Source organism: Cricetulus griseus, chromosome 2 (assembly GCF_003668045.3).
Source record: "Cricetulus griseus strain 17A/GY chromosome 2, alternate assembly CriGri-PICRH-1.0, whole genome shotgun sequence".
In the NCBI taxonomy this organism is placed as follows: Eukaryota; Metazoa; Chordata; class Mammalia; order Rodentia; family Cricetidae; genus Cricetulus; species Cricetulus griseus.
In genome coordinates, this window is record NC_048595.1 from 86,574,714 (window position 1) to 86,601,418 (window position 26,705).

At 47.9% G+C, this 26,705-nt stretch overlaps 1 protein-coding gene across 3 annotated transcripts in view; it reads left to right on the forward strand.

The window, feature by feature from the left end:
* Positions 1-2,037: 2,037 nt before the first annotated feature.
* Positions 2,038-26,705, forward strand: part of Ptpn3 (protein tyrosine phosphatase non-receptor type 3) — a 119,362-nt gene continuing 94,694 nt past the window's right edge. For 2 of the 3 annotated variants that reach the window (XM_027403048.2, XM_035439871.1), the window contains exon 1: positions 3,345-3,465. The gene's annotated coding sequence lies outside the window, so the exon portion shown is untranslated. Of the gene's footprint in view, positions 2,651-3,344; positions 3,466-26,705 lie in introns of those variants that run through there. The other variant, XM_035439872.1, reaches the window with a different exon arrangement.

Below are 26,705 nucleotides of genomic sequence, written 5' to 3' on the forward strand. Positions count from 1 at the left end.
AATAAAATGACAGTCTCCTTTACTCATCAATCAATGGCTAGCTCCTTTATATAAGGCAACAGACCATAAAACCTGACACCCCGCTATGAGGTCAATGGGCTTGCCTTCAAATCCTCCCCAGTGTGTGTCACCAACTGTGAACCCATCCCTGTCCCCAGCTGTGAACCCACCCCTGTAATTGTTTTCAGTGAAACTGAGATAAAAACAAACCAAACCACCTACTGTAAAGATTGAAGAATTCATGGAAAACATTGGCCACATTTGAACTTAATCATGGATGTGTGTGTTATTTACTTGGGGGAAGGTTTTTGAGACAGGGTCTCTCTATAGAGCACTGGCTATACTGGAACTTGCTAGCCAAGCTGGCCTAGAACTCACAGAGATCTGCCTGCCTCTGCTTCCAGTGCTGGGATTAAAGATATGTGTCACCATGTCCAGGTCTTTAAGTGTTTACTATCACACACACAACATTAAGACATTAATTAACTTTAAAAACCAAACAAAACAAAACATAGAAGCCCTGGCTGTCCTGGAACTTGCTTTGTAGATCAGGCTGGCCTCAAACTCACAGAGACCTGATGGCCTCTGCCTCCTGAGTGCTGGGATTAAAGGTCTGCAACACCACTCCTGGCTTCAAAATTCTATTATTTGCATTCTTAGTGGTGTGTCCATGCCACCTTTTCACAATTTGTTGCTTTCAATATTTTCATTTGTTGTTTCCTGTTGTTGCATAGTGATAGAAATAGTTTAAGTTATAATTTTATTTGTTTATTGTGTGTATGTATGCATGTGCATGCACATGGAGATCAGAGCATAACTTGCTTGCAGGAGTCAGTCTTCCACCAGGTGGGGCTTGGGGATTGACTGATCTCAGGTCAGTTTGTCTGCAAGTGCCCTTACCCACTGAACCATATCAAGGACCCGAGAGATCTAGTTGTAATTATTTCAGTGAATGGATCTGAACACAATCAATCATTACCCTCCCTTTGAGCATCTGCTTTGTTCCAGTTGGGGAGGAGGATTCTTTTATTTCTTTTATTATGTTCCTGGTTCTGTTATGGTGATTTGAAATACGAATTTAAAAAAAAATCTTGCTTGTTGGTGGTAGCACATGCCTTTAATTCCAGCACCTGGGAGATAGAGACAGGTGGAAGATCGAGGCCAGCCTGGTCTACAGAGAGAGTTCCAGGACAGCCAAGGATACACAGAGAAACCCTGTCTCGAAAAACAAAACAAAAAATTAATAATAATCTTTAGGGATTTAAGGTTCACAGCTATTTTCTAGCTCGAATCTGAGACCATTGCTTAAGCAATGATGAGCAGAGAAAAGGTAACGGTTTTACTCCAGCAACTTTAAACTGGACAGCGCTAAGAATTCTCCAGGCCTCATCTTAGCAGTCCGTGTTACGAGAGGATGGCATAATTGAGATAGGCACTTCCGAAACGAATATTGGGGTAAGGCTTCTAGTGGTAGAGATTCGTGCTTATGGTGTGCAAAGCCCTGGATTCAAGCCTCAGCAAGGGGTAAATATTTAAAGTGGACTGAATAAATTCACGTCCTTTTTTATTTTATTTTATTTTTCCAATCCCCACACGCCCCCGAATCCAAGCGTAGGCATTTGTATTATTTAGGGCACAGAGAGCGCAAGGCTCTGGTAGCAGATCACACAGCAGCTGGTAGAGGACAGAGTGTGCAGTCAGCTGACTCTGAATGGTCTTCCCACCATGCTTGGGGGAGGAAGGTTACCCAGCACTCCCTGCCCGGAGGCAGAAGGCTGAGCCTGAGATGACCAGGTGGGACTCGGTGTGCAGCCTCACCAACCCCTCCAGGGGGTTTTTCCTTCCGGACGCTGGGCGCCCCAGGCTCCGAGCATGCCCAGTGCTCTCCCTGCCGGTCCGAATGGTGCTGCCACGGCGCTGTGGCTCCAGGTTTTGCGTACGATCCTAGGCGGGGCCAAGGCAGTGCAGCCCCCGGGACTCCCGGCTCTGTCGGAATTCCCCGGACGCGACGCTCCCGCGGCTCCCGCAGCGGTGCACTACCTTGGGACCGGGACCGGGATCTAAACCAGTAAACCAGGCACGGTCGAGGGTCTCATGGTGCCTAGGGGACAAAAGGTTCTCGGGACATCCGACTATAGGGGTCCTACCCACCTCTACATCCTCCGGTTAGCAATCTTCATTCAACAAAAACGTTTTTAGTTTGTGCCAAGAGTTGTTTAGAGGTTAGGTCTCTTGAGAGGCGGAGCTACCGAACTGACACTGAAGGGAGGTACTCCTTACGGGGGACCCAAGCCAAGAGAGACAGCCAGTAACCGACCCCGTTTGTCCCTGTGCCCTCTTTCCCGTGCCGTAGGCACAACACCTGCGCTCCTTGTTTTGGCACTGACTTTTCCGTCCTAGGAAAGCTTCCTCGTTTAGCTGCGTGACTGAATGGTATTTGTCACCTGATCCGGCTGTTCCACCAACTCTCATCAGGCCACCCCCCTAGCCTTCTTGCCCAGCTCTCTCCCCCACCATCCCCACCCCGTTCTTAAGAATTTATCACCTCATACACTGCGTTGTTTGCGGACCTGTTGTTTGTTGCGAGAGACTCCCTTCCAAACTCCCAGCAAGGGGCAGAAATTTTGTCTATTTATTAAATGTGAAGAACGTAAGTAATTGTTGAATGGATACGTGATACTTGCTTGGAAGGCGATAACGGACGTGGAGAGTGGCCAAGAGGTCAGGGCTAGTTTAGAAAGGTAGCCAGAAAGGCCTCTCCTACGGAAGATACCTGTACGGTGAGAGGGCGCCGGGCACCAGCTAAGTTGGGGAAAAGACGTCCTACCCCGAGGGAAAGGCAGCGCAAACGTCCCGAGGCGAGTCAAGTTCAGAGGGTGTGATGAAGAGGAAGGTGCACTCAGAGCGCAGGAAGGCAGGTGTGGGAGGAGGCGGAAGAGGCAGGCAGGAACGCCCTCCAGCTAGGGCCCCTGCTGGCCTTGGGACAGGCTAACCTGTTTGGCGTCCTAGGACCAGCAAAGGACTGTGCTGGAGTGTCAGCGAGATCCCCAACTCAGCCACGGAGCCCGGTGCAAGCTCGCTGTCATTTCAAAGATTCATTGAGCGCCAAGTCCTTGCCATTCCTAGGCATGCAATCCCGGAAAGTCAGGCACACAGTAGGTGTTCAATAAATGCTTAAGGTATGAACGGCAGCGAACGTGAGCCGGGGTCTCGGAGGTCCGCGGGATGTCGGCAGGTGGCCCGCGAAGGGCATGGCAGCGTGCCCCAAGCCTGCCCCGGGCCCGCCCCTGTCCCGGGTCCCCCGCCCCGCGCGCGGGCCCGTCGCGGCCACAGCCGGGCCGGCGGGAGCCGCCCGCGGGCTGCACTGGGCATGCTCAGACGGCGGCCAGGTCGCGGCGCGAGCGAGCTTCCGCGCCGCCCGTCCGCGCGACCTACCTGGGCGCCCCGCGCCCCCGGATGCTGCAGGTATGGGCGGCTGGGACCTCCGCGGGGTGGGCCGGGGCGCTGGCTGCGGAGATCAGGGACTCGCGGGGCGCCACCCCACCCCCACCCGGCCCGGGGCGCGGCGGACATGCGGGAGGACTAGCGGGAGGGCTGGCAGCCCCGGGTCCCCCGCGCCACGTCGGGCATCTTGGGGGGGCGCTCAGGCCCGGATCACCTGGCGGGGCTGGGGCGGGGCGCGAGCGGGGACGGCGCAGGGCTGGGCGTTCAGGACACGGCGGCGCGGGCGTGGGCGTGCGCTCCAGTCTGGTTGAGCCCTGGGCCCGGCGCCGCGATATAGTCAGCCTCGCCGAGGGGGCGCACGGCCGCGGGGATCCATCCGTCCGCGGCCCCCGAGGCTCGCCCCCCAAATTGGGGGGGCGCAGTTCGCCTCCCAGTTGCAAAGATGGCATTTCCTGGGCCTGGCACGAACTCCAGAGCTAATCCAATCCGCCCCGTTCCGCGGGCGACCGGGTGGCTTCTCTGTTAACTTGCGGTGACATTGCTGCGTTGTGCGGAGAGAGAACCGGAAACCCTCGCCCCCGGTTGCTGCCACCCAAACTTATTACGAACTTGAGGGTTGCCTTTAAAAAATTCATGGGAAGTTAAGACAACTTGGCACCTGGTGTTCCATGAAGGTGCAGGGAGCTTGTGGTTAGGAAACGCGAGACCTGGGTTCAAGTTGGGCTCTTTACCTTGGCCAGTTGGTGACCTTGGACGAGTAGTTTAACCTCCCTGATCCTCCATTTCCTCCCTTGCATGCAGGCAGTAATAATGCCCACCTCGCCTGGTTGGTGGTGGATTAAGTAGGATAAATGATGTGGAGGTGTTTGGCTCTGTGCCCGGCACAAAGCAAGCGAGCAGTTGGCGTGATGTGATTTTAATTCAGTTAGAGACCCTCGTGGCTCCCATTTCGTCAGGAAATTAGAATTAGGCAAGCATTTTCGGAGCCTGTGTTTGTGCCCCGGAGAAGGTCTGCTGAGGCTTTGGAAAAGCAACTGAACAGAACGGTGGGGAGCAGAGAGCCTCTTGTTTAAAGGCAGTCTGGAGTTAAGAAACTCCAGAAGTTGACACTTGGTCCCCACTTGCAGAAAGAACTGTTTCTGCAAGATGACCCGCCTTGCAAATGAGTTGGAAAGCCTGTCTGGGAAGATGCCGATGCTGCAGAGCTCCCATGCCTAACCTTAAGTACTTGGATCAAGGTTTGTCGGCATCTCACAGTGGGTTTGTGTCTTCTTTGCGGTGGGTGCCCCTTGTGCATTATAGGGTGCAAAGCAGCCTCCCTGGTATTTGCTCAATTGGTTCTTGCTGCAGCCCTTTCCATGTGCCAACCAGAAATGCCACCATGTATTGTCTGGGTTGACGTGTCTCCCCTTTCAGTAGAATTAGTTGTGATACGCTCTGCTTTTTGTCTAGCCTAGGCTATCTGAGAATTTCATCTGGGGCTTTTTATGATAATAACGAACCTTTGCAGTTAGTTACCTCGTAGAGTTGTGCAGTGTGTATGAACATCTCGTTTAGGTTTTACAGTTCTCCCTGAGAGGGTGGTGTCACTCCCATTTTATAGAGGAGGAAATTGAGGCTCTGAGCGGGCACCTGTAATTGTCCTGATTGTAACTGGGATGGAGGAACCCAAGGCTTCTGGTTCCAGGGACAGGGCTTTTTCTTCTGGATAAGACTGTCATGTGTGGCTAGACCTCACATAGATGTCTTTCCTGACGATTAAATCAAGATCTGGACTGTATTGGAAACTGGAAGCCTTCCTGAGATTGCCTAGTTGAAAATTAACAACAGTAAGCTATTATCTGACAGGGAGTAGGCCATTCTAGTTAAATATTCTAGTGTATGAGCACTCCCATAAATCCCCACATACAGTTAATGGAATACCAATCTGCCGAGAATTAGAATGGAATAAAAACGTGCCTAATACTCTATATTGATCTGGGTTGTCTCTGGTGATTTGTCTTCTCCTCCAAAGACTAGTGTATGCAAATTAGACATGAGTGGCAGACGGGAGGTCAGGTTGCTGAGGGCATTTGGAAGAGATGAGGTGAGCCTTTGAACAGATGTTTCTGTTTGGCAGCTGCAGGGCTATGGGTAGGGAAGCAAGGTGAATAGGCCAAGGGACCCCCCCAGCCTGGAATCTTGGTGCACTTCCCTGCAACTCAGGCCAGATCTTAGTGTGTGTGGCTCTTGGCTCCCAGCTTACCTACGAGCTAAATTCAAGATCCCAGCTTGAAGCCCTCATTTTACCTGACTGATCTCATAGCAAAGGTATGATAGCTTTTAATATGCTTGCTGAGGTCTCAACTCCATGCCAGAGAGACAAGGTCATAGGCAAATCTTATCCCAGGAAGAAGTTTGAGTTTTAGGTTGATATTCGGTCTCAGTCCTAGGGTAGTAGGTAATTGCTCTTAGTTTTTATTGGCTGGAAGTTTAATTATAGTGTTATGCCCCACTCCCTACCCCCACCAACACACATACATATGTGAGCTAGCAAAGACTGAGTGAGACCAGAGCAAGAGGACTCACTGTGGCCTTCTGAGCTACACATAGGTCCATGAATGCAAGGGGCACTTGTTTTCTAGAATGAGTATAAATAACCTCCCGGAATGACCAGAAGACATGGAATACTCTCTTTCCTTTCAAGGGACTGGCATGTTGGGAAGGGATTGGTGATTTGTGGTCCCCTCTCTGACCATAATCGCAGGGCTTACCTTCCTGCACCAGTCAGTCAGTTCCTGGAAAGCAAAGCCTGGCCCCATTTCTCTCCACAGGTTCTGCCAAGGCTGGAATCCTGATGGTATTCTACATACCTTAGCCTGGCTGGGCTGGTGGGCATGGGGGCTGGTCCTCTGCTACCTTCCCCTCATATTGTAGATAAGAAAGGACTGGATCGAATGCATGTTGCTGTTGTCTGGGTCCAGTGACTTCAGCTCTCGTTTTACAGAGGTCTCCTATCATTTGGTGGAGGAGACTTGGTGAAGCTCTTCTTAGTCCCCTGGCTGAAGTTTGATCTGGCCTTTGCTCCTAGGACCCAGAAGTCTTGCATCTCGAGCCCTTCTGCTAGTGTCAGCACCTGAAGCCACCTCTACCTCCAAGTTATCTAGTTATCCCAAGGCTCTCATAAGTGCAGGTCCAGTAACAAATGCAGATTTTTTATTGTTGTTATTAAGTCTAGACTATGTGTCAGGCCCTAATGCTGCAGAACTGGAAGCTGAATTGGGCTGTGAAAGTGTACGGCGGGCTTCTGAAGACCATATGAACTTGTGCATGTGTGTCTCTGTCTACTCACCTGTCTCCTAACTGCTTTCAAGTAGGATCAACTTAGATACAAGTAAGGGTGGCAGCCACACATCCATACTGTGTTAGTTTTCTCACTGTTTTGACCACATACCTGACAAGAGCAGCTTAAGGAAGGTTTATTCTGCTCCCATCACATAGTTCATTATGGCAGGAAAGTCATGACTGCAAGAGCTTCAGTTATCTGGTCACATTGGCTCCACAGTCAGAAAGCAGAGAGAGATGGCTGACCCCTGGTGTTTTGCTCACTTTCTCCTTTTTATGTAGTCTGGGCCCCAGGTCATGAGATGGTGCCAGCCACACTATGAGTGGTCTTCCCACTTTAATTAAACTGCTCTAAAAAATGCCTGGCAGTCAGCCCCCACCCCCATGTGATTGGAGATCTGTCAAGTTGAAGGTCATTATTAAGCACCTTGGATGGTTGCCAGGAAATACACAGGGACGGGTCTGTCTTACTGCTTGCATTACGCCTCCAAGGTAGTTGGCGTTCAGAGTAATTGGGGTGCTCCCTATTTGCTGAGTAAGGCAGGCCTTACCATGTGTCAGACTAAGTGCTGATTTTTCCTTCTTCTCTCTGCATTGGAGTACTTTGTACCAGAGATGTCTCTGGGTGTCTCTCATTCCAAATTAATGTGGCCCTTCCTGGCCACCAGGTGCTGCTTGAGTGCTTAGGCCTCACAGCCACTCTCTAGCCATGCTGCCTCTCCAGGAAGGCTGTATAGACGGCGGGTGAGGGCTGAACCCATCTACTCACCATGTGTCTCTCAGTGGGTGATACTCCCAGTGGTGTAGCCATCTTTGGCTGTACTCAACAGAAGTGACTGCTGGGCAGCTACCAAATCAGTGATCACAGAGAGTCCCGATGGCTGTGGGTTGTTCTCCCTGACACTGGGGTCAGCAGGGCTCTGCTGACCACATTTTCTGAACCAAAGACTAGGGTTCTGTCCCATGAAAAAGACTGTCGGAGCAGGCTCTCCGTAAGAGGAGGCACGGGAGGTGTTTGGATATTGAGAGTGGAATTTTTGAGGCATTCTAATGGTTTATGTGCAAAGTTGGAACCGGGATAGTTCTGGAAGCCGCAAGCCCCTGGTAAACTGTCAGTATACACATGCTTTAACAAACGTGGATGCAGCTTGGCTGCAGTAATGGATATTTAGTGCTGCAACTGGTGCTGAAGCTTGGGGTCCCTCCCTGCCTCTAAGACTTAGTAACTCCCAATTCACAGATGCATTGAACAACAAGGCTCAGAGACGGCAGTGACTTCCCAGAAGGCCCCGCAGCAGCATGGTGGGGACGTGAACCCATGTCTGTCCGCTAGACTGATTATTTGCCTGTAAGGTGAAAATCATCACAGAACTCATTTCTCTTAAACAGGCTTTTCTTAAATGAGCTAATGAGCCACTAATGTCTGGGACAGTGACAGTCCACTCCCTTTGGTATGGGACTCTTGGAGTCACCGATGAGCTGCTGCCCCACTCCCAAGTCAAGGCCACAGTTTCTCTTCCTCAGGACTGAAGGAAGGCAAGATTCAGGTTCCAGAGGGCCTTGCTGGCTGCATGCTGTGTTTATGAACTGAGATAGGCGTGGGCGTGGGGTGGAGCCCTGGCCTCTGTACCCACCTCCTTAGATGAGTCAGCTTTGAGGGCCAGACCAGAGAGGCCCAGCTCCCTGGCAGCCAGCCCCTGCCCACTCTGGGCACACAGCTTGACCCCACTTACCACAGGGTCCCCTCCCTGTGTCTGGTTGGCAATTGAATGAATGCGGTTGTAGAACATTGCAGTGTCGGGGCAGGAGAAACACACAGATGGTGCTTCTTCAAGAAGCAGCTGTCACCACCACCACCACCCACCACCACCACCACCACCACCACCACCACCACCACCACCGTGGCCTTCACATGTCCTGTCACCCGTCCAGTCTGTTCCTTGTAGCCAAAGGGTCCCAGTGCTCCTAGAGTAAGGACACATCAGTCTCAGTTCTTTCCTTGGCCCTGATGCACCTACTCTGGCCCTGAGCTTGCAGCTCTGCTTCATGGTCCTGCAGCCCAGGCCTGACAGGGCTAGCAAATGGCTTCCTTCCACCCATGTCAGCTCAGCCCCGAGCTGTCAACTTGGGATGTTCAGTCCACCGCAGCCTTACCTTGACAGCCGTATTTCACACTGGCAATTTTGTGGTTGTTTAGTGTAGTTTGTAGGAGTACCTGTGTACCCATATGGGCTGGGAACTCAGCTGCCAAGTCAGACTAGATCTTAATCTCTTCCCTCCCTCCCTCCCTCCCTCCCTCCCTCCCCCTCCTCCCTCCCTCTCTTCCTCCCTCCTTCCCTCTCTCCCTCCCTCCTCTGAACTTTGTTTTTTAACTTCGTTCTGACTTAATCAGACTTAAAGGAAAGTTTCAAGAATACCACGAAGAACCCCCATGTCCTCTCACTGAAATCCCCCAGCCCCCATTATCACTTCATCCCATTTATCTTATCCTTCTGTGTGCATTGTTTTTCCTCAAACCATTTGAGGGCCACTGATAGGCTCTTCCCCCAATGTAGTTATTTCCTGAAAGCAGTCACAGCCTTTGACTAACTATAGTACACATTTTATTCTCCTTCTTAGTTAGAGTACAAAAGTTTTAAGCTTATAACCTTTCCATATACTTGCATTTTGCTCATGTTAGCCCCTACCACCCTCCTCCCTTCGCTTCCGCCCTTCTGCTGCTGGTGTCTTTTCCTCCCTACACAGTCTGTCTTACATTTTCATATTTTTAAATGTGTGTGCACATGTTAGTGTGTGTGTGTGTGTGTGTGCGTGCGTGCGTGCGTGCGTGCGTGCAGAGAAAGATTTATGTATGAGAAAAAGGATATTTCATTCTACAAATTTCTCTGTTTTGATCTTTGAGATGGGGTCTTATGGAGGCCCTGCTAACCTCAATTTTGTTTGTTTGGTTTTTTTTTGAGACAGGGTTTCTCTGTGTAGCCCTGACTGTCCTGGGCCTTGCTCTGCAGACCAGGCTGGCCTCAAGCTCACAGAGATCCACCTGCCTCTGCCTCCCGAGTGCTGGAGCCATGCACCACCACTACCTGGCCATCCTCAATGTTTCTGTGTGGTTGAGGATTTCAGGTGTGAGCCAGCACATCCAGTTTTTGTGCTGTTAGAACCCAGAGCTTCATGCTTGCTAGACAAGCATTCTGCCCAGGGAGCCTCATCCCCTTTCCTCTCCTCCACCCCTAGAACTTTTAGACTCACAAATTTAATAGTCCCGGTACTGCTGCCTAATCTGTAAACCTTATTTTTTGTCACTTGCCACACTAGTGTCTTTCGTGGAGCACAAAGCCTCTGTGGTATGTATGCTCAGTGTGGTATGCTCCAGTAATTGTGTCTCTGTTAGAGTGATTTAAAGGAGAGCAGTTCTCCAGCTTACCTGTGTCCTTGGCATTTTTGCTGTGCACACGTCAGTCACAGGTCCTTCAACTTTGAGCCTTTCTGTTTGACTCACTATTGTGTCCCTAAAGTCAGCCACAGTGCATAGACAGTCCAGGGTTCTTAGTAAACACTTGATGAGTACAGAGAGGAGTTACAATGTTGGAAAGTGAAGCAGGTTTTCTGGCTTTCTGCATCCCCAGCCCTTGCTGAGGGATATTGGTGTTATTTGTTATAATCCTGCTATAAATACTGCTATTTTTATCATATCCTTACACCCTAAAAGGGTGGGATAGTATGTTGGCACAAGCAATCTTAATAAGGGATTGGCAGGTATACTGGAGAGGCCAATAGCAGACTTGATGACAAAGGAGACTCACTTTTGAGGTTCCCCTACTCAAAAATAGCATCCTTCAACTGCACCTTTGACTTCTCTGAATTTGGGGCTAGAGATATCACCCAAAACAAGAGTGACAGATTGTGTTGTTAATAACTGATCGGCAGGTCTTGGCTGGGACTACTCTAGGTACATAATAAGTGTATGTATTCCAAGTTAATCAATTGTGACTTTGAGGTTTCAATCAGACCAGCCTAACAACACCCTCCCCCCCACACTACACACACTAGAAATCCTCCATCTTGATGAAGAAAAAACCCACTAATGTTCTTGGTAGTGCTTAGAGGCTCTACGTGTTCCCTGCTTTGGTCCCACACCTCTGTGATCACCCTGTTCCTGGATGTGCCCCTCCCAAACTGTTCCTGTTATGGCCTCTTCACAGCGTTCACTTTGCTCTTTCTTGCCTGGAACCTCACTGCAAACTCAGGGTGGATGGAGGAGCAGGGCAGGTTTATGATAAAGCCTCAAGGAGAAGCATGCCAGGCTTGCTGCCCTCCATCCCATACCAAGCAAATTCCAATGGAATTCAAAGGCCAGGTGTGTAAGCAAGGCAGAGCAGGAGGCTCCCAGTCTTGCCAGATGAGGGTTTCTTTCCCCAACCACGCACAGTTCACATATCTCTCCAGCTTCAGTTCTGTGATCAGATCATTGGCAGAGGCATGCAAACAGGTGGCATTGGGAACCTAGTCACAAGCAACTGGCTATTTGATGCCCAGTAGGTACAGACAGGTTTGGATGCAGAGAAACCAGGCAGGAAGCCAGCCTAGAAAGATCAGAGTGACAGTGTCAGTCCAGGGCCATTTATCAGGAAGCCTAGGTTCCCAGTGTCAAATGTGCACAGGGCATAGGCAGGTTCTGGCATCCATGCAGTCAGGCCCTTTGTTCACTTTCACCCCCAAAGAAAACACCAACCAGAATGTGTGGGTTCAGAAGTATCGTAGGATGGAAATGTGAAAAGCTGGCCAGGTGGGCTTCAAGAACACCATCTAGGGAAGCACGATTTGATCTCAAAATGAAAAAGGACACAAAGAGGGCTGGGCCTATGACTCAGTGGCAGAATGATTGCTGGGTGTGTGCAAGGCCCTAAGTTCAACATCTCAGGACTACAGAGACGTTAACCAAAACAAAACTTCTATATATTAAAAAAAAAAAAAAAAAAATGTCGGTTTTTCCCAGGCTCAGAGAGGCAAAAGCATTTAGCTTTGAGTCTCCTTTTACAGGACAAAATATCAGTGTCAGAACTTCAGGGAACCTTAAGGCAACCTTATTTTGTTTCCTTCTCATGTAGATGGAGGTCCTAATGGGACTTGGCATTCTCACAGGCATTCAGGCACATAGCAGTGACTGGGACCCACTTCTCAGAGTTCCCAGCCCCCAGGTCTTGGGTATGTTTTTAGGTCTGCTCCAACAGAGCAAATCAGACAGGCTGTATATTTTTATTATTTGTTAATAGCCTTTGGCCTTCCTCTTACTACGCAAGTAAGTTTGCTGTTGCCTTTGGAGCAGGTTGACATTTCTTGTTCTTTTATACAGATGCTATTAAGCTGATGGGATTTCTTTTTCATATATATATATATATATATTCTGTTGACTCTCTATAGTCCGTGGTTGTGTTTCTCATATTCAGAACATCGGACTCTCCTGGAGGACTTGGCACAACTCGGCTTCAGGGCCACATTCTCCAAGCTATGTTGGTCTGACTCTGATCTGTGGTGGACCGGAGCATTTTCATTGCTGCTGCCTTTATGGAAGTCACTGATTCAAAGACTGTCCTCCAAGGAGCTATGCAATGGTAGGAGATGGTTGAAGATGCTAGCTCAAACCTTGCAGCCAGCTGGCTCTCCCATGTGGTCCCTCTTTGCTCAAATTGGTCCACACCTTGGTCTTGACCTCTGCAGTGTCCCCAAGACTTATTTCTCCAGGTCACCACACCACCTCTGCTTCTGGCCCTGTCATGCTGGAGGCATTTGAAGGAACATCCTCACCTTCCCTGCTTGTGTTCATCTTCCAGCTCTAATCTCCTTGCTTTCTGTCCTCCAGTGAGAAAAAAAATGAATGTGTCTGCTGTGGACTTTGGCCTTTTTTTTTAACCGATCACCACCTGGAGGAGAAAAGATCCCTGCCCCCTTCCTGCTAGGTCTCTGCCCAACTTCTCTGTTTACCACCAAGCATCCTGGAGAGACAGTCAACAGAAACTGGGAAAGAGTGGTTCTCATCTCTCATGCACAGACTTGCCATTCAACTCTAGTTCAGATTTGTTTGTTTGTTTGTCCCTATAATGAGGAAAAGGCATCATTAAAAAAAAAATGGTGGTGAAAAATAGTAGAGGTTAGAATTTTCCATCTGGCCATGTTTAAGTGTTTAGGTTAGGGGCATTACATGATTAAATCCATTTGCACTATTGTACAGTGGTCACTGCCATCCACTGAACTTCACATTTCACACTTGGGAATAGACATCCATTGAGTGACAGCTTCCTTAAATGAGTCTCTCTCTCTGTGGCCACCCTAGTTTCTGTGTGTGGATTTGGCTGTTCTGAAATACTTCAGCACTATCCTTTACTGTCCAGATGGTGTCACTTAGCATAAGGGAAATCATGGCAAGCATGGTGACACACATCCTTAATTTCAGTACTTGGGAGGCAGAGGCAGAGGGATCTCAGTGAGTTCAAGGTCAGCCTGGTCTACAGAGCCTGTTTCAAGTCAGCTAGGGCTACAGAGTAGGTCTCAAAACAAAACAAAAAAGCAAAATCAAGCATCATCCATGTTGTAGCATGTGTTGGTATCTCCTTTAAAATACTGAATACTATTCTGTTGTATGTTTTGTTTTTTCTTTATTCATTGATGGATAAGTGGGTCGCTCTGCCTTTTGGCTGTTGTCAATACTTCTGAAAGCATGGGAGTGCTGGCAACTGCATTCTGATTAACTTGCATTCTCAGGTGACTATTTAGGCATTTATATAGCAGCCACACCCTGCCATTTAACCGATACTGCCTTTGCTGTGATGGCCATGGACTGTTCTCTTGTTAAAACCAGGGCCTGCTTCTCATATGTGAGCCTATTTCTACTGTGAGTGGCCATGTGGGAGACACTCTCCATGATAGGGCCTCTTCATTGCTGTTCTCCCTCAACCCCCAGTCTGCTTGGCTCCCCCACTGCTTCAGGTTCCTCTGTCCCCTTTTCTCCTTGTCATGGAGGCCTTCCTGTGTTAGCTACTTTGTCCTTCGGTGCTCTCAGGTGTGAGCCTTTGACTTGGTCAGCACTGGACATTTCTGGTCTGTATGCCACTGTGGAGCATCTCCCCATGTGTGTCCCCAAGTCCTCCTTCAGCATGTTCAAAGCAGCTCTCTACCTTCTTTCTTCAAATGTGTCCTGTTGCCAGGTGTGGCGGCACACAACTTTAATCTCAGCATTCCAGAGACAGAGGCAGGTGGATCGTCGATGCTAGTTCCAAACCAGCCTAGACTATATAGTAAGTTCCAGGCCAGGAAGGGCTACATAGTGAGATCATGTCTCCAAAAAAAAAAAAAAAAAAAAAAAGGGAAAGAGAAAAAAGTCCTCCAGTGGCTAAGAACTTTAAAGTTACCCTTCCCTGGTCCCCATACCTGCCCCAGACAGATCTTACCTATCAAACCTCACAGATCTTTCTCCACCCAACCATTCTTCAACCCCTTTCTCAAACCAGCTTTCCCTCAACACTTTCCCTATGTTTTTCCCTTTACCAACAGTCCACTATGCACTCCCAGACCCCTCTTTACTGTTGTTCCCCAGACAGAAAGTGTTCCCCCCAAAAAGCATATAGGTCAATCTCATTCTCTATAGGCCATGTATGAACTAGTGACAACTGTCCTTGCCTTCTTCCATCTTTCCCCAGCACCTCAAACCATGAATCCAAACCAGGGTTCCCCAGGTTCTATGTTTTAATGGAGACATCCGTTCCCTCAGGCTTAGTTGAATTCTACATTCTTTGTTTCCAAAAAGTTGCCAGAAGATGCTGAGATATGGCCTACACACCACCAACAGTGGCACAGGTGGACTCTAGGATGCATCTGTTTCTGAAGGTGTTGCAGACCTATTTTCAGGCTATTAGTTTGCAAGAATTCTTTGTGCGCTCGCATGTGCACATATGTTTGTGTAGGGATTTGTGCATGTATGTTTGTATGTGCATGCATACGTGTGCATGTGGAGGCCTGAAATTGATGTCAAGTGTCTTCCTCAATCACTGACCACTTTATTTATTGAGGTAGGGTCTCACTGAACCCTGAGGTTACCACTTAGGGCTAGTCTGGTGTGGTGGTTTGAATGAGAATGGCCTGCATAGGCTTATAGATTTGAATGCTTGGTCCCCCATTAGTGGGACTGTTTGGGAAGGATGAAGAGGTGGCCTTTTGATGAGGATGGGGGATAGGGGGATGGGGGGCTTAAGTTCCAAGTAAGGACCTTGGAATTGTTGGGTGAGGAAATGAGATGGATGGCAGGGAGAGTGGCTTCCTAAACTTCATTACCTTCCTGACCCCCTCCCTGCTGCCCTTGAAGGCTTTTGCCCTCTGGCCTCCTCTGCTTGCTTGCTGAAAAACCCTCCCCTCTTCTAAGTCCCAGCCAGGTGATTGTTCCCCACTGAAATGCCCATGTCTTTTCTCAGTGCCAAGCTGTCACTCAGCAGAGTAGACTGTGCTCAGGTGTGATGCTTAGTAGCGACAGTTGTGAGCCTGGGCTGGCAGACTCCACCCACACCCCTCTATAACCCCAGCCAAGCCTCTAATAGCTATTTACTGTTCTGCACTTGAGGAATGACAGTGACACCCCATCTTCAAGAGGTCACATGAAGATCCCTGATGGCACAGTGGTACACGATGATATTGCTGTTGTCAGTTTCTGCTTGTTGTATGATAATGATCTCTGATTTGAGCCGGCAGCCTCAGAGATGGAGAAGACTACAGTTGGTACTGGTACTTGCTGCCTGAACTGTGATGGCTAGCCTTAGCTCTTTGCATGGATGGTGACAACTACCAAAAATGGCATCTGGCAACAGAGAGGAGGGAGCCGAAGATCTAGGGAACTGGCATCGAGGTGACAGCAGAGTCTCCTCAGCTTCAGTGAGAATACAGCATGTATGGATTTGCCAGGCCCAGAGTGGGACTCAGAAGTCTTCATTTCTAATAGGAGCCTTCTGATTCTAAACTGTTGGTTAGAGACCACATCTAGGGGTTTAGAACTTGCTTTATGGAAGTGGGGACTGTAGAGTGGACAGTACAAAACCCTAGTATACTTTGGATTTTCCTGACTGTCCATACCTAGGTGTACTAACTTGTAAATTACCCACAGTAAGAGATTAAGAACTGAAAATAAAATAGAAAACAGTGCACACTGTAATAAAAGGATATTTAGCTGGCTATGGTGGCACATGCCTTTAATCCCAGGACTTGGGAGGCAGAGGCAGGTGGATATCTATGAATTCAAGGCCAGCCTGGGCTTCGTAGTGAGACACTGTCTAAAATTAAATAAATAAAATAAAAACTATGTAAGGATTGGGGAGTGGGTGGTTCAGTTGAAAGAGTGAGCTAGCATGGCCATCATCACTAAGAATCCAGCATAAACCAAGGGTGGTGGTATATGCCTCTAATCCCAACACTGAGGAGGTGAAGGCAGGAAGATCAGAAGTTCTAGGTCACCATCAGCTACATAGCCAATTTGAGGCCAGCCTGGGCTACATGAGAGCCTGTCTAAGAAAAATACTGGGGAGTTATATAAAACTTATACATTGAGAACTGAAAGTATATAACTTGGTAGCAGCCCTGGGGTGCTGAATTCCTATGATCACCGTACAACAACAAACCCACCAAAACAATCCTTGTGAATTTTGTTTACTTTTAGAACTTTCCATTTTGTGTTTTCAGAGTTCATTAGTTCTAGGTAACTGAAACTATAGAAAGCCACATTCATCCCTGCTGAATTCTCAGCCTTACACTGACTGAGCTCCTTAGCCGGACAGGTGAACACGTATCTGGGGTATAGCGAGTTCATTGGCATGAGATCGGAAGTGCTGATGTGTCAGTTCAGCAAGAGCCCTAGAGCCCTTGAGATTGCATGGGGTGACTTGATGGTTGACACGCATTCCTCAGAGTCGCCATGCAGTTAATTTCCCCTAGAAGGTGCTGTTTTCTGTCCCACTGAGCTGTGGTTATATCCGGACGACAGCCCAGAAGCCAGTGGCACTGTCCCCTCTCTTTCAGCACTCACCACACTGAAGGTGATAGCCTTCCTGAGATAGCCCCTGTACTCACTTACCTAAGCACCTGCTTTGCCCTACAATTTAGGCAGAGGAGGGCCTCATGAATGCCCAAGGCATTGTAGAGCAGGATGCAAGCAGAGTTCAGGAGGTGGGGATGTATCTGTCCAGTGCTGAGATCAGCAGGCTACCTGAGAACCCAGAGCTGAGCCAGGAAGAAGCTGGGGTATGGAATCATCAGGCCCTCCAGTGAGAACACCAGTGATATAGTAATACTGGAAGCCTCCAAGGGGCCAGGGCTGAGCTGTTAATTATCTGAGCAGGTGGAGGGTCCACAGAAGGAATGGAAATTTCTGTGGAGAAGGCAGCAGTGAGTGTGGGAGCCCAGAGCACTTTTTCTTTTCTGCTGCTTAGAAGACAGGCCCTCGGCCTAGGATCGGGTCTCCTATGCTTGGGCCTTAGGGTGCTGCCCTCAGCCACTCTCCCCCATGCTGTTGGAGCAGTGTTTGATATCAGCACCACCCAGAGAATGAGGGCCAAGCACTCCTGTTCCTGAGGAGGAATGGAATGTCTGCTAGGTTCCAGCATTTGCTACAGGCATAGAGCCATTGCAGGAGGGGGTCTGGCTTCCGAGGAGCCAGCTCTGGTTGAGTGTCTGCAGGAGGTCTGGAACCCGGCTAAGCACTACAGGCCCTGAAGGACTGTGGGGGCGGGACCTAGGGCCAGAGCCACCCCTGGAAGAGGAAGCTAGTCAGGCCTATTGCAAAATGGAAGGAAGGTGGGAGGTGGCAGACTGGGGAGGAAGGATTAAGGTCTTAATCCCAGGGCACCCATAAAGCCTCAGGTGACAGCATTTCTTTCAAAATTCTATCTACTCGATTTTCTTTAAATTCACTATAGCTCCTTATAGAAAACTACACCACAGATGTGGCTTTAAAAAAAAAAAAAAACACGAATACTTTCATTGTTTTTCATTTTATAAAATTTATTTTTCTGTTTTGGCCTGTCATTTTGAGACAGGCTGTCCTGTAGCCCAGGATAACCTCAAATTCACTGTGTGGTCAAAGGTGACCTTGAATTCCCGGCCCTTGTGCCTTTCTAGTTCCTGACTTTTGGAATTACACCCTAGCAACCACCACCATTATGCCTGGTTCATATTGTGAAATGCACATGGCTCCCTTGTAGCTGTTTGAATTTACGCTTATGTGGCCTGCAAAAGTTGGCAGTTAACCTTTTCATTTTTAATTTTCGGTGTGGTAGATGTGGCTGGGAGGAAGAATTTTGCAGCTACCACCTTCCCCATGTCTGAATGTTTCCTGGCAGTAGGTTTCTGGGAATCATTTCCTGTAACCACCTTCTGGCTTCATTGGAATGTGTTAAGGCTGACAGCCCTTCTCACAGTGTGGGCACAAGCCCCGTGTGGGTGAGATGGCCACTTACTCATTCACACGTGCATCTCACAAACATCTATTATGGGTGGAGATTCTATCTCCTGTGGCTAAGTCAATTGCCACCAACATCTGAGCCTGACTGACAGATGTAGGAGTGTAGGATTACATGTGATGTTCTGCTCTCTCTGTCCTTGTCACAACTCAAGGGTCCCAGACAGCCTGCAGGTCCAAAAGTAGGTGAGGGTGCCTCTGTGGCCACACCTGTGCATATGGAACTATCTGGGTAACGTCTTGTGTTTAGTGGAATCCTATAGACTTGAGTATGCTGTCTTCTCTTTCATCCACTTACTTGTGCTATGAAGAAAAACAAAGTAAGGTTCTGGGCATAAGTAATGGCATGGAAGATCATACTGATAAGGTGAATTTTGAGCAGAGACATGAGGGAAGGGAAAGAGCCAGGTGAATAGCTAAAAAAGGGTGTCACAAGGAGAGGGAACAGCAAGCACGGACCCCTGAGGTAGAATAAGCCTGGTACAAGCTGGAACAGTCAGGGTTGCTGTGTCTAGGCAGAGTGAGCAGGATGGAGGTGGACAGAAGTAGCCACAGCCAAATCATGCAGGGTCCTTGGACAGCTAAGGGAGATCTGGAAGCTGAGGTTCCCACCCCCCCATCCTTTGAAGCGAGTCAGAACAGTGACATGGATCTTCTTACGTATCTGAGTGGGTGAACACCTGGGCCCAGGCTGTTTGCTCCTGAGTAAGGCCCTGAGAGTTAAAGCCCAGGCTGTGGAATGGTCCTGTTTCATCCGCGTGATGAGGACTCAAGACAGGAAGCTGGTAAGAATATGCTGAGCTTCCCAAGGCTGGGACCTCCATCCTGTCATTACTTAGGGGTGTTTATTTGTCATTTTAGGCTAGCCAGTGGGTGTGTGTAAACACCATGGTTTGTTCGTACATATTTAGTTTTTAATCTGTTTAGATGATCAGACTTAACTTTCTTGCCGGGAAGCAGGCAGCTCCCTCCCTGCCGTGGGTGGTCCTGTAGCAGTCAGGGATATCAGGTGGAGGGAGGGGGTATATATGCCTGGAATGGTTTTTCTGCTTTTAGTGGCTTACCCACAGTAAGCTATTGATTGGATGCTGGGGACTGGGGGCAGGGCTGTTTGCCTGAGCAATGGGGCTGACCTTTTACAAGCTGTCATCAGCCTTCATGTGTTAACTCTGCTTCATAACCTAGTTTAATAAAACAAAACAAACTCCAACTATATTTGACTGAAGTATAAAAGCTAAAGCCCCAAAACCTCTTAGAGAAAGCCATGGAGACCAGACTTTATTGCTTTGGATTTAGCAATGGCTTCTTGGCATATGGAACCAAAAGCCCAAACCACAAAAGAAAAAGTAGTACATTGAGTCCCATCAAAACTAAAGTTTTGGCTGCAGCACTTAAGTGATGGTAGCCTATAGAACAGGAGAGAGTGTTTTAGAATCCCAAGCCCATGAAAGTTTAATATTGGGAACTTATTCCTAAAATTAGGGGCTGAGAGAGATGGCTCAGTGGTCTTCCAGAGGAGCCGAGTTCTGTTCACAGCACCCACATAATGAGCAGCTCATAACAGCCTCTGACTCCGGCTCCAAGGGGCTTCCATACCCTCTTTGGTTTCTGTGGGCACTGCAATCATAAGCACAAACTTACACATACAGACGCATATGCTTAAAAATAAATCCTTCAAAAGTATCCTGAAGTTCAGCAGCCCTAATCTTGACAAGTTCATTACAATAAAGGGCAGAGGCCTTGAACAGACATTTCTCTTAAAGACGGATGGCCAGTAAGCATGCATGAAAGGGCACACTCATTGTCGTCAGTCATTACGGCTGGGAAAATCCAAGCCATGAAATATTTCTGTATACCTAGAAGAATGTTCATAACTAGAAGAAAGGAGAGGGGAGACACCCAACTGTTAACAGGGATGTGGGGAGATAGGAAACACATTGCTGGTGAAAACGTGAAGTGAGTTATCAGCGGGTCTTGTGTCTTGGTTAGGGTTATTTTTGCTGTGATGAAACATCATGATCAAAAGCAAGTTGGGGAGGAAAGGGTTTATTTGGCCTATACTTCCCCATTGTAGTCCATCATTGAAGGACAGGATGCAGAGGCCACGGAGGGATGATGCTTACTGGCTTGCTCAGTCTGCTTTATTGTAGAACCTATAGCCACCAGCTCAGGGATAGCACCATCCACAATGGGCTGGGCCCTCTCCCATCAGTCACTAATTAAGAAAATTCCCTACAGGCTTGCCTACAGCCCAGTCTTAGGGAGGCATTTTGGTAATTGAGGTTCCCTCCTTTCTGATGACTCTAGCTTGTGCCAAGTTGACATAAAACTAGCCAACATATCTTGAGAAAAGTAGATATGGAATTCCCATATGATCGGGCAATCTGTCCCTAGGCATTGAACAGAACACAAGCACCCAAACAAAACATATTTGTTGTTGTTTTGAGACAGAGTTTCCCTGTGTAGCTGTTGCTGTCCTGGAATTCACACTGTAGACCAGGTTGGCCTTGAACCCAGAGCTCCACCTACCTCTGCCTACTTAGTGCTGATATTAAAGGTGTGCACTACCATGCCCAGTTCCAAATGGATTCTTTCACACTGAAGTTGATTACATTACTAGACACAACTGACACAAGGTGAAAACAACTTGAATGAATGAATGCCTGTGGGAAAATGCATTGAGCTCAAGAAACTGAATGTTAGGTAGTCATGACAAGGAAAAAAGTTGTGACACATGCTAAAACATAGAACTTAGAGAACATGCTGAAGAATAGTAAGGCAGACTTAAAAGGAGATACTTCATGATTCCACTTTGTCCTCATTAGCTTTTGTTTTGTTTTGTTTTGTCTTTTCAACTTGACATAAGCTAAAGTCAAATGGAAGAGGCTCCTTAGCTGAGAAAATGCCTCTAATCAGATTGGCCTGGAAGCAAATCAGTGGGGCATTTTCTTGACTGCTAATTGATGGAGGAGGGCCCAGCCTGATTTGGGAGATACCACCCCCGGGCAGGTGTTCCTGGGTGTGTATAAGTGGGTTGAGCAAGGCATGAAGAACAAGGCAGTAAGCAGGGCATTCTTCCATGGTCTCTGCTTCAGATCCTGCCTTGGCTCCTCTTGGATTGCCTGTAACCCATAACCTAATAAATGCTTTCTTTCCTCCCCAAGTTGATTTTGGTCATGGTTTTTTCACAACAATAGAAAGCAAACTAGGATGCACTTGCATGAAAGATCAAAAATAGGTAGATCCTCAGGCAGAAAAGGTGGATTGGTTGCTTAGAGTTGGGTAGAAGCCTGTTGCTTAATGAGTACAGAGTTTCTGTTTGGAGTAATGGGATTTTCTGGGAACAGATAGTGGTGATGATTGCACAATATTGCATATGAATATAATTAATGTCACAGAATTGTACTTAGAAGTGGTTAAGATGGCCAATTTTAGACCCTGCATAATTTTTTATTATTTTTTAAAGATTTATTTATTTATTATGCATATAGTGTTCTGTCTGCATGTATCCCTGCAGGCCAGAAGAGGGCACCAGATCTCATTATGGTTTGTGAGCCGTCATGTGGTTGCTGGGAATTGAACTCAGGACCATCTGGAAGAGCAGTTAGTGCTGTTAAGCTCTGAGCTATCTCTCCAGCCTGGCCCTATATAATTTTAACAGTACAATTAATGTTCACATTCTATGCCTGGGAAAAGCTTGGTTCTGTCAGAAGCCCCTGGGATGGACTGTGACATGAGGGTACCTCAGAGACACACAGGATTTCCTCAAGGGCTGAGTCCAGTTCGTGTTTCTGATATGGATTTCCAGTACAGTGCTGTTTCTCACTGGCCATGAGAGGCACTCAGGATGGCTCCACACCTCCCTGTGTCCATCTAGTTCAGTGCAAAAATTGCTCTGCCTGTTAAAAAAGACAGAAAACAGTAAACTTTTGTCTTCAGTAGCCTGTTTATTGGTCTTGCTGGTTTTTTGCCTGAGTATTGTATTGGTCTAGCCTCTTCCTGGAAGCTCACACCCACGTAGCTTTCAGTTTTACCGGAAAACACACCTCGTCTGGGCCCTGCAGGCATGAAGTTAGTTAGTGCCTGTCCTGGCCACGTGTTCCTTCCCCCTTCTTTGTGTTTTGTGTGTTCTTTCGTGATCTGAGCTCCACTCCTTGAATGTCCAACTGCAGTCATATTCACACCCACTTGGAATACTGTAAAACCGGAAGACAGGAGGTCCATGATGTGTTTGAAGCCAGTGATAATACAGACTGGCATGGTGTAAAGCACAGAGGTTACAACTTCCTAAAATAGACGAACACTATTCAAACAAAATCACCCTGCAGATCGGCTTGTTGCTTTGCTTCAGGGACGCTCCCTAGAGTGTGTGTATCACCTGTATACTCTCTTCTCCTCCAGGTTCAGCTATCACCCAATGCTCAGCGCCGCCTTGCTTTGCCACATCCAGGTAGATTCTGCTGGGTCCAAGCAGCTCCCACTTGTGTTTTAGCATCTGAAGCTGGATTATATCCTATGTCCCTACCATAGCCAAGGTGCCCCCTAGTTTATAGTCCACAATAACTGTCTTTATTAGATCCCCCGTTTGGAATCTTTAGGTGTCTGCAACTGCAAAAGAGCTAGGGTCTGGCTGAGTTCTAGTTTATAGGGTCCAGGCTGCTGTGAGGACTTCCCTGGGGTCATAGAATAGGAGGGGCCCAAGGTCAAATCCAGGGTCTGGCCTCAGGCACTAGGTGGCTCACTCCTGTTCTTGGGAAGCTAATAATTAACCCTGGGATGGCTTCTGATCTTCTGAAAGAGCCTTGATTGGCACATGATGCCTTCCAACTCACATTTTTTTTTTTTTTTAAACAAAGCTAAGGCGATCATTTGCTGTTTCTCAATTCTGAAAGGGGCTGAAATGGCCATGACCTTCACAGAAAAGGACTTGTCCATTGGGTAGTTTTCTGGGGCACCTGTTAAAAGCATTGTGTCAGCTTACCATAGAGGAGCACGGGCAATAAACAGCCATATCATTGCCCAAGTTTCTAATGTTGCAGAATTAATTGGGGGAGAAAGGCAGCTTTTCTGGACCATTTCCTCCTTAAGAGGAAGTTCTCCTTCATGTGAGCCTTGGGGAGTGCTTATGAAGATTATCTCACAGGGGTAAAAATGGACCTGTCCTCAGTAAATTACAGAGACAGAGTGATTAAGTGTGGGGCCCTGTTTACCTGCAGTGAATCACCTGTAATTCACCTCCCGCCCAGTAGCATGGGTCAGAAGGCTTGGAGCTGGCAAGTGTGTAATGGTAGAACTGAGTGGGCATACATATTACTGTTGGAGTTGACCATGGAGTTGGCTGGCATGCTTCTCGGAGTCTAATCTACTGACCTGTACAATGGATCAGTGCCGACACAAGCCATGATGTCAGGAGAGAGAACGAATGGAAAAGCAATTGGAAACCTCTGGTGCCTTCTAGGATGTCTCTTGTTCCTCCCACAGCAGGCCCAGGTTGGGGATGGCCCTGGGACACAGGAACGAGGTGATAGGAGTGTTGACTGTGGGAGTGGGAGATCAGGTCCTCTGCTGCACTGGGTTTTAAACCCACTGCTCCTAGGGAATGTTTACAAGGAGGCAACTGAGACCTAGGCGGTCAGTTTGTCCAGGGTCATGTTAGTCAGCCAGTGACGGAGCAGAGGCCTGCTGAGATATTCCCCCTAAAGTGGGCTTTATTCAAGTTACCAAGCACTCCTGGCCTTCAACACATGTTTGGGCTCCGTCTTAAATAAATGCAACAATGCCAAGAATGTATGTATGTATATTTTCCTTAAGAGTTTAAACATGTGTTTTTATTAGTACTAAGGACAACTATAAACTTCTGCATTTTGTGCTCGTTTAGTTTCGAGAACACAGTGTTTTGAATGTTCATATACATTTCTATTAGTCCCAAATACCAGCATTCCGCATACTAAGTCTATGTTTTAAGTCTTTAAAGAAAGAGAGTTTTATTAGCTTTCTGCTCTCATTTTATCAAGAGACAAAACCCCAGGAAGCTGAAAAGACGTCATGAGAGTACATTTTTATCTCCGTTTCTAGAGGCACTGGCAGCTGGCATGGTTACAGTGCCTAGTTCAACTTGAGAAGGTCTGTGGGATTGAAGCCTTCCAGGCTGGAACAAGCCTCTCAGCCTTGCCTAGGAAACCCGTGAAAGCAAAGGTAGCTGAAGAAAAGCCTCCCCAGCTTGATATTCACAAATGAAAGGATGCTGGGAAGCGGGCATGGGGGTGGGAGCAAGGATAAGGGTGGGAGCATTTCTCTGTGTTTCCTTGAGATAAAAACAAGGGGAAGGCTGCTCCATGGTAGTGAGTATTGGTTTTTTTCTGGCCTGCCTGTCCCTGGCTTCAGACTTCTTGGCAGGGGTGGAGGCTGGCAGGACAGTCCACTGTGAGATTCCAGCCTCTTGGCTGGGATGCACCATGATTAGCACATCTCAAACCTTTCAAAGTGACTTTAGCTGTTTTCTTTAGTGAAGGCTTCTGCTGCTTTTGGCTGTAAAGGGGTGGGGGCTGGAGCCCAAGACAGAAATATCAGAGGCTGACACCCAAGTGGGTGTGGCCATGGCTGAGGGCAAATATTAACACAGTATTTTTGTGAAGTTTATGCAACTTGATTCATGTTCCAGTAGAGTAAATTTATTCCATCCTGTTTTTTTCCAGTCTGTTCTGAGCTTGGTGGAACTATCCACAGGCAAGATGAAACAAGGTTGGTCACTTAATTTTAGGCAGAAAAGTGCTAAGAATTGAAGGTACTTCAGTATCAGCTTTCAATCCTTACATAATGCCTTGCTGTGTCTTCATACTACTTTGCCCCGTAGCTCGTAATCTGATGGACCATTTAAAAGTTCCAAGAATGAGGAATTCATTTAGAATGATTTCCCTGGAAATCTATGTAAGGAGATAGAGTCTGAGAAGTTGAGTATGGCTTCTAAACAGAAATATATATACCCTGGGCACTTCCAAAACAGAAGTCACCATAGAACTTTGGCTCCCAGTAGCCTTCTCAACAGAGGCATCCTGGAGTTCCTCCACTTGATTACCTCTAGTGATGGGTGTTGGTCAATTAAGAACCGCCCACATTCCAGAACCAGGTTCCTCAGAGCTCCCCTACCCTTTCAGTGGGTTAGCTCAGTGTCTTCCATGTTTATGCAGTCTTTTCTTTAAGCTTTTTCTTCTGTCCAGAAATCTGCTTCTTTTTCTTTCTTCTCTGTGTGTGAGTGTGGCTCTGTTTAGGAGGGCCATCACCTACCTGTATGTGGACATCAGAGAATAAACATGGGTGTTGATACTTAACGTTCCCTCGTATTTGAGATCAGGGGCTTTCTTCTGTGTTTCACTTCTGTGTACCATTTCCCAGGTTAACTGGCCTGTGAGACTGGGAATTCTGCCTCTGCCTCATGTTTTGCCACAGGAGCTCTGGGAGTGCACACAGAAGGTGACCAGCTTTTACACGGCATTTGAACCCAGATTCTCACACTTGCATAGCAAGCGGTTTACCCACTGAGCCATCTCCCAGTCCCCGAAACCTGTTTATTTTACCTGTTTAGCCACTGGGTTACAAAGAATCAGCCCAGCCAGGCAGTGATGGCGTACAGTTTTAATCTGTACTCAAGGCAGAGGCAGGTGGATCTCTGTGAGCCAGCCTGGTCTATAAAGTGAGTTCCAGGCAAGCCAGGACTCTGTTACATAGAGAAACCCCCATCTCAAAAAAATAAAACAAAAACAATGACAACAAAAGAAAGTCATTAATTTGCATTCATACTGTCTGAGAGGCTCAAAACAGCTCAAGAAGGAGGGAAATCTGCCCTTTTCTAGGTAAGGAAAGTGAGTCTTAGAAAAAAAATAAGCTCCACTGAGGTTCCTCTCCACAAGGGAGTGATTAAGCAGGAGCTCCACCTTCCCACCGCCTGATGCTAACACTCTTTTGTGTAAAAGCCTCTAAAAGAACCTGGCCTAATCTCTGAACTTCCACTAAGATATCAGTTATCTCTTGCCTGGAGCTCCTAAAACCTCCCTGAACTTCCCCTGCTTACCTGCCTGCCGGTGGGGAGTCTTCCCAAGGCCTGGAAACCCCAGCGAGCTGGTCCTACCACCCACCTCACCCTGGAGCTGGTCTCCTGTCTTCTAGGGCTTCTTAGGCTACGGAAGCTAGGCTCCCAGCACCTCTACCTTCCCCCACCTCATTGCCACTTCCTGGCTTGGCCTGGGGCCGAGTAAATGAATATTGAGTGAGTAAATGGTCCGGAACTCCTTTGCCAAACTAATAACAAAGGAAGCCAAAAGTAATTATAAACAAGATCTACAGGTCCTGGGGGTCGGAGGGGAGGGGCAACTAAAATACCCGAGTATAAGGCTGGAATTTGGGGGTTACTGGGAGGCTGCTGGGAGACACCCTGGCCCAAACTTAGTGA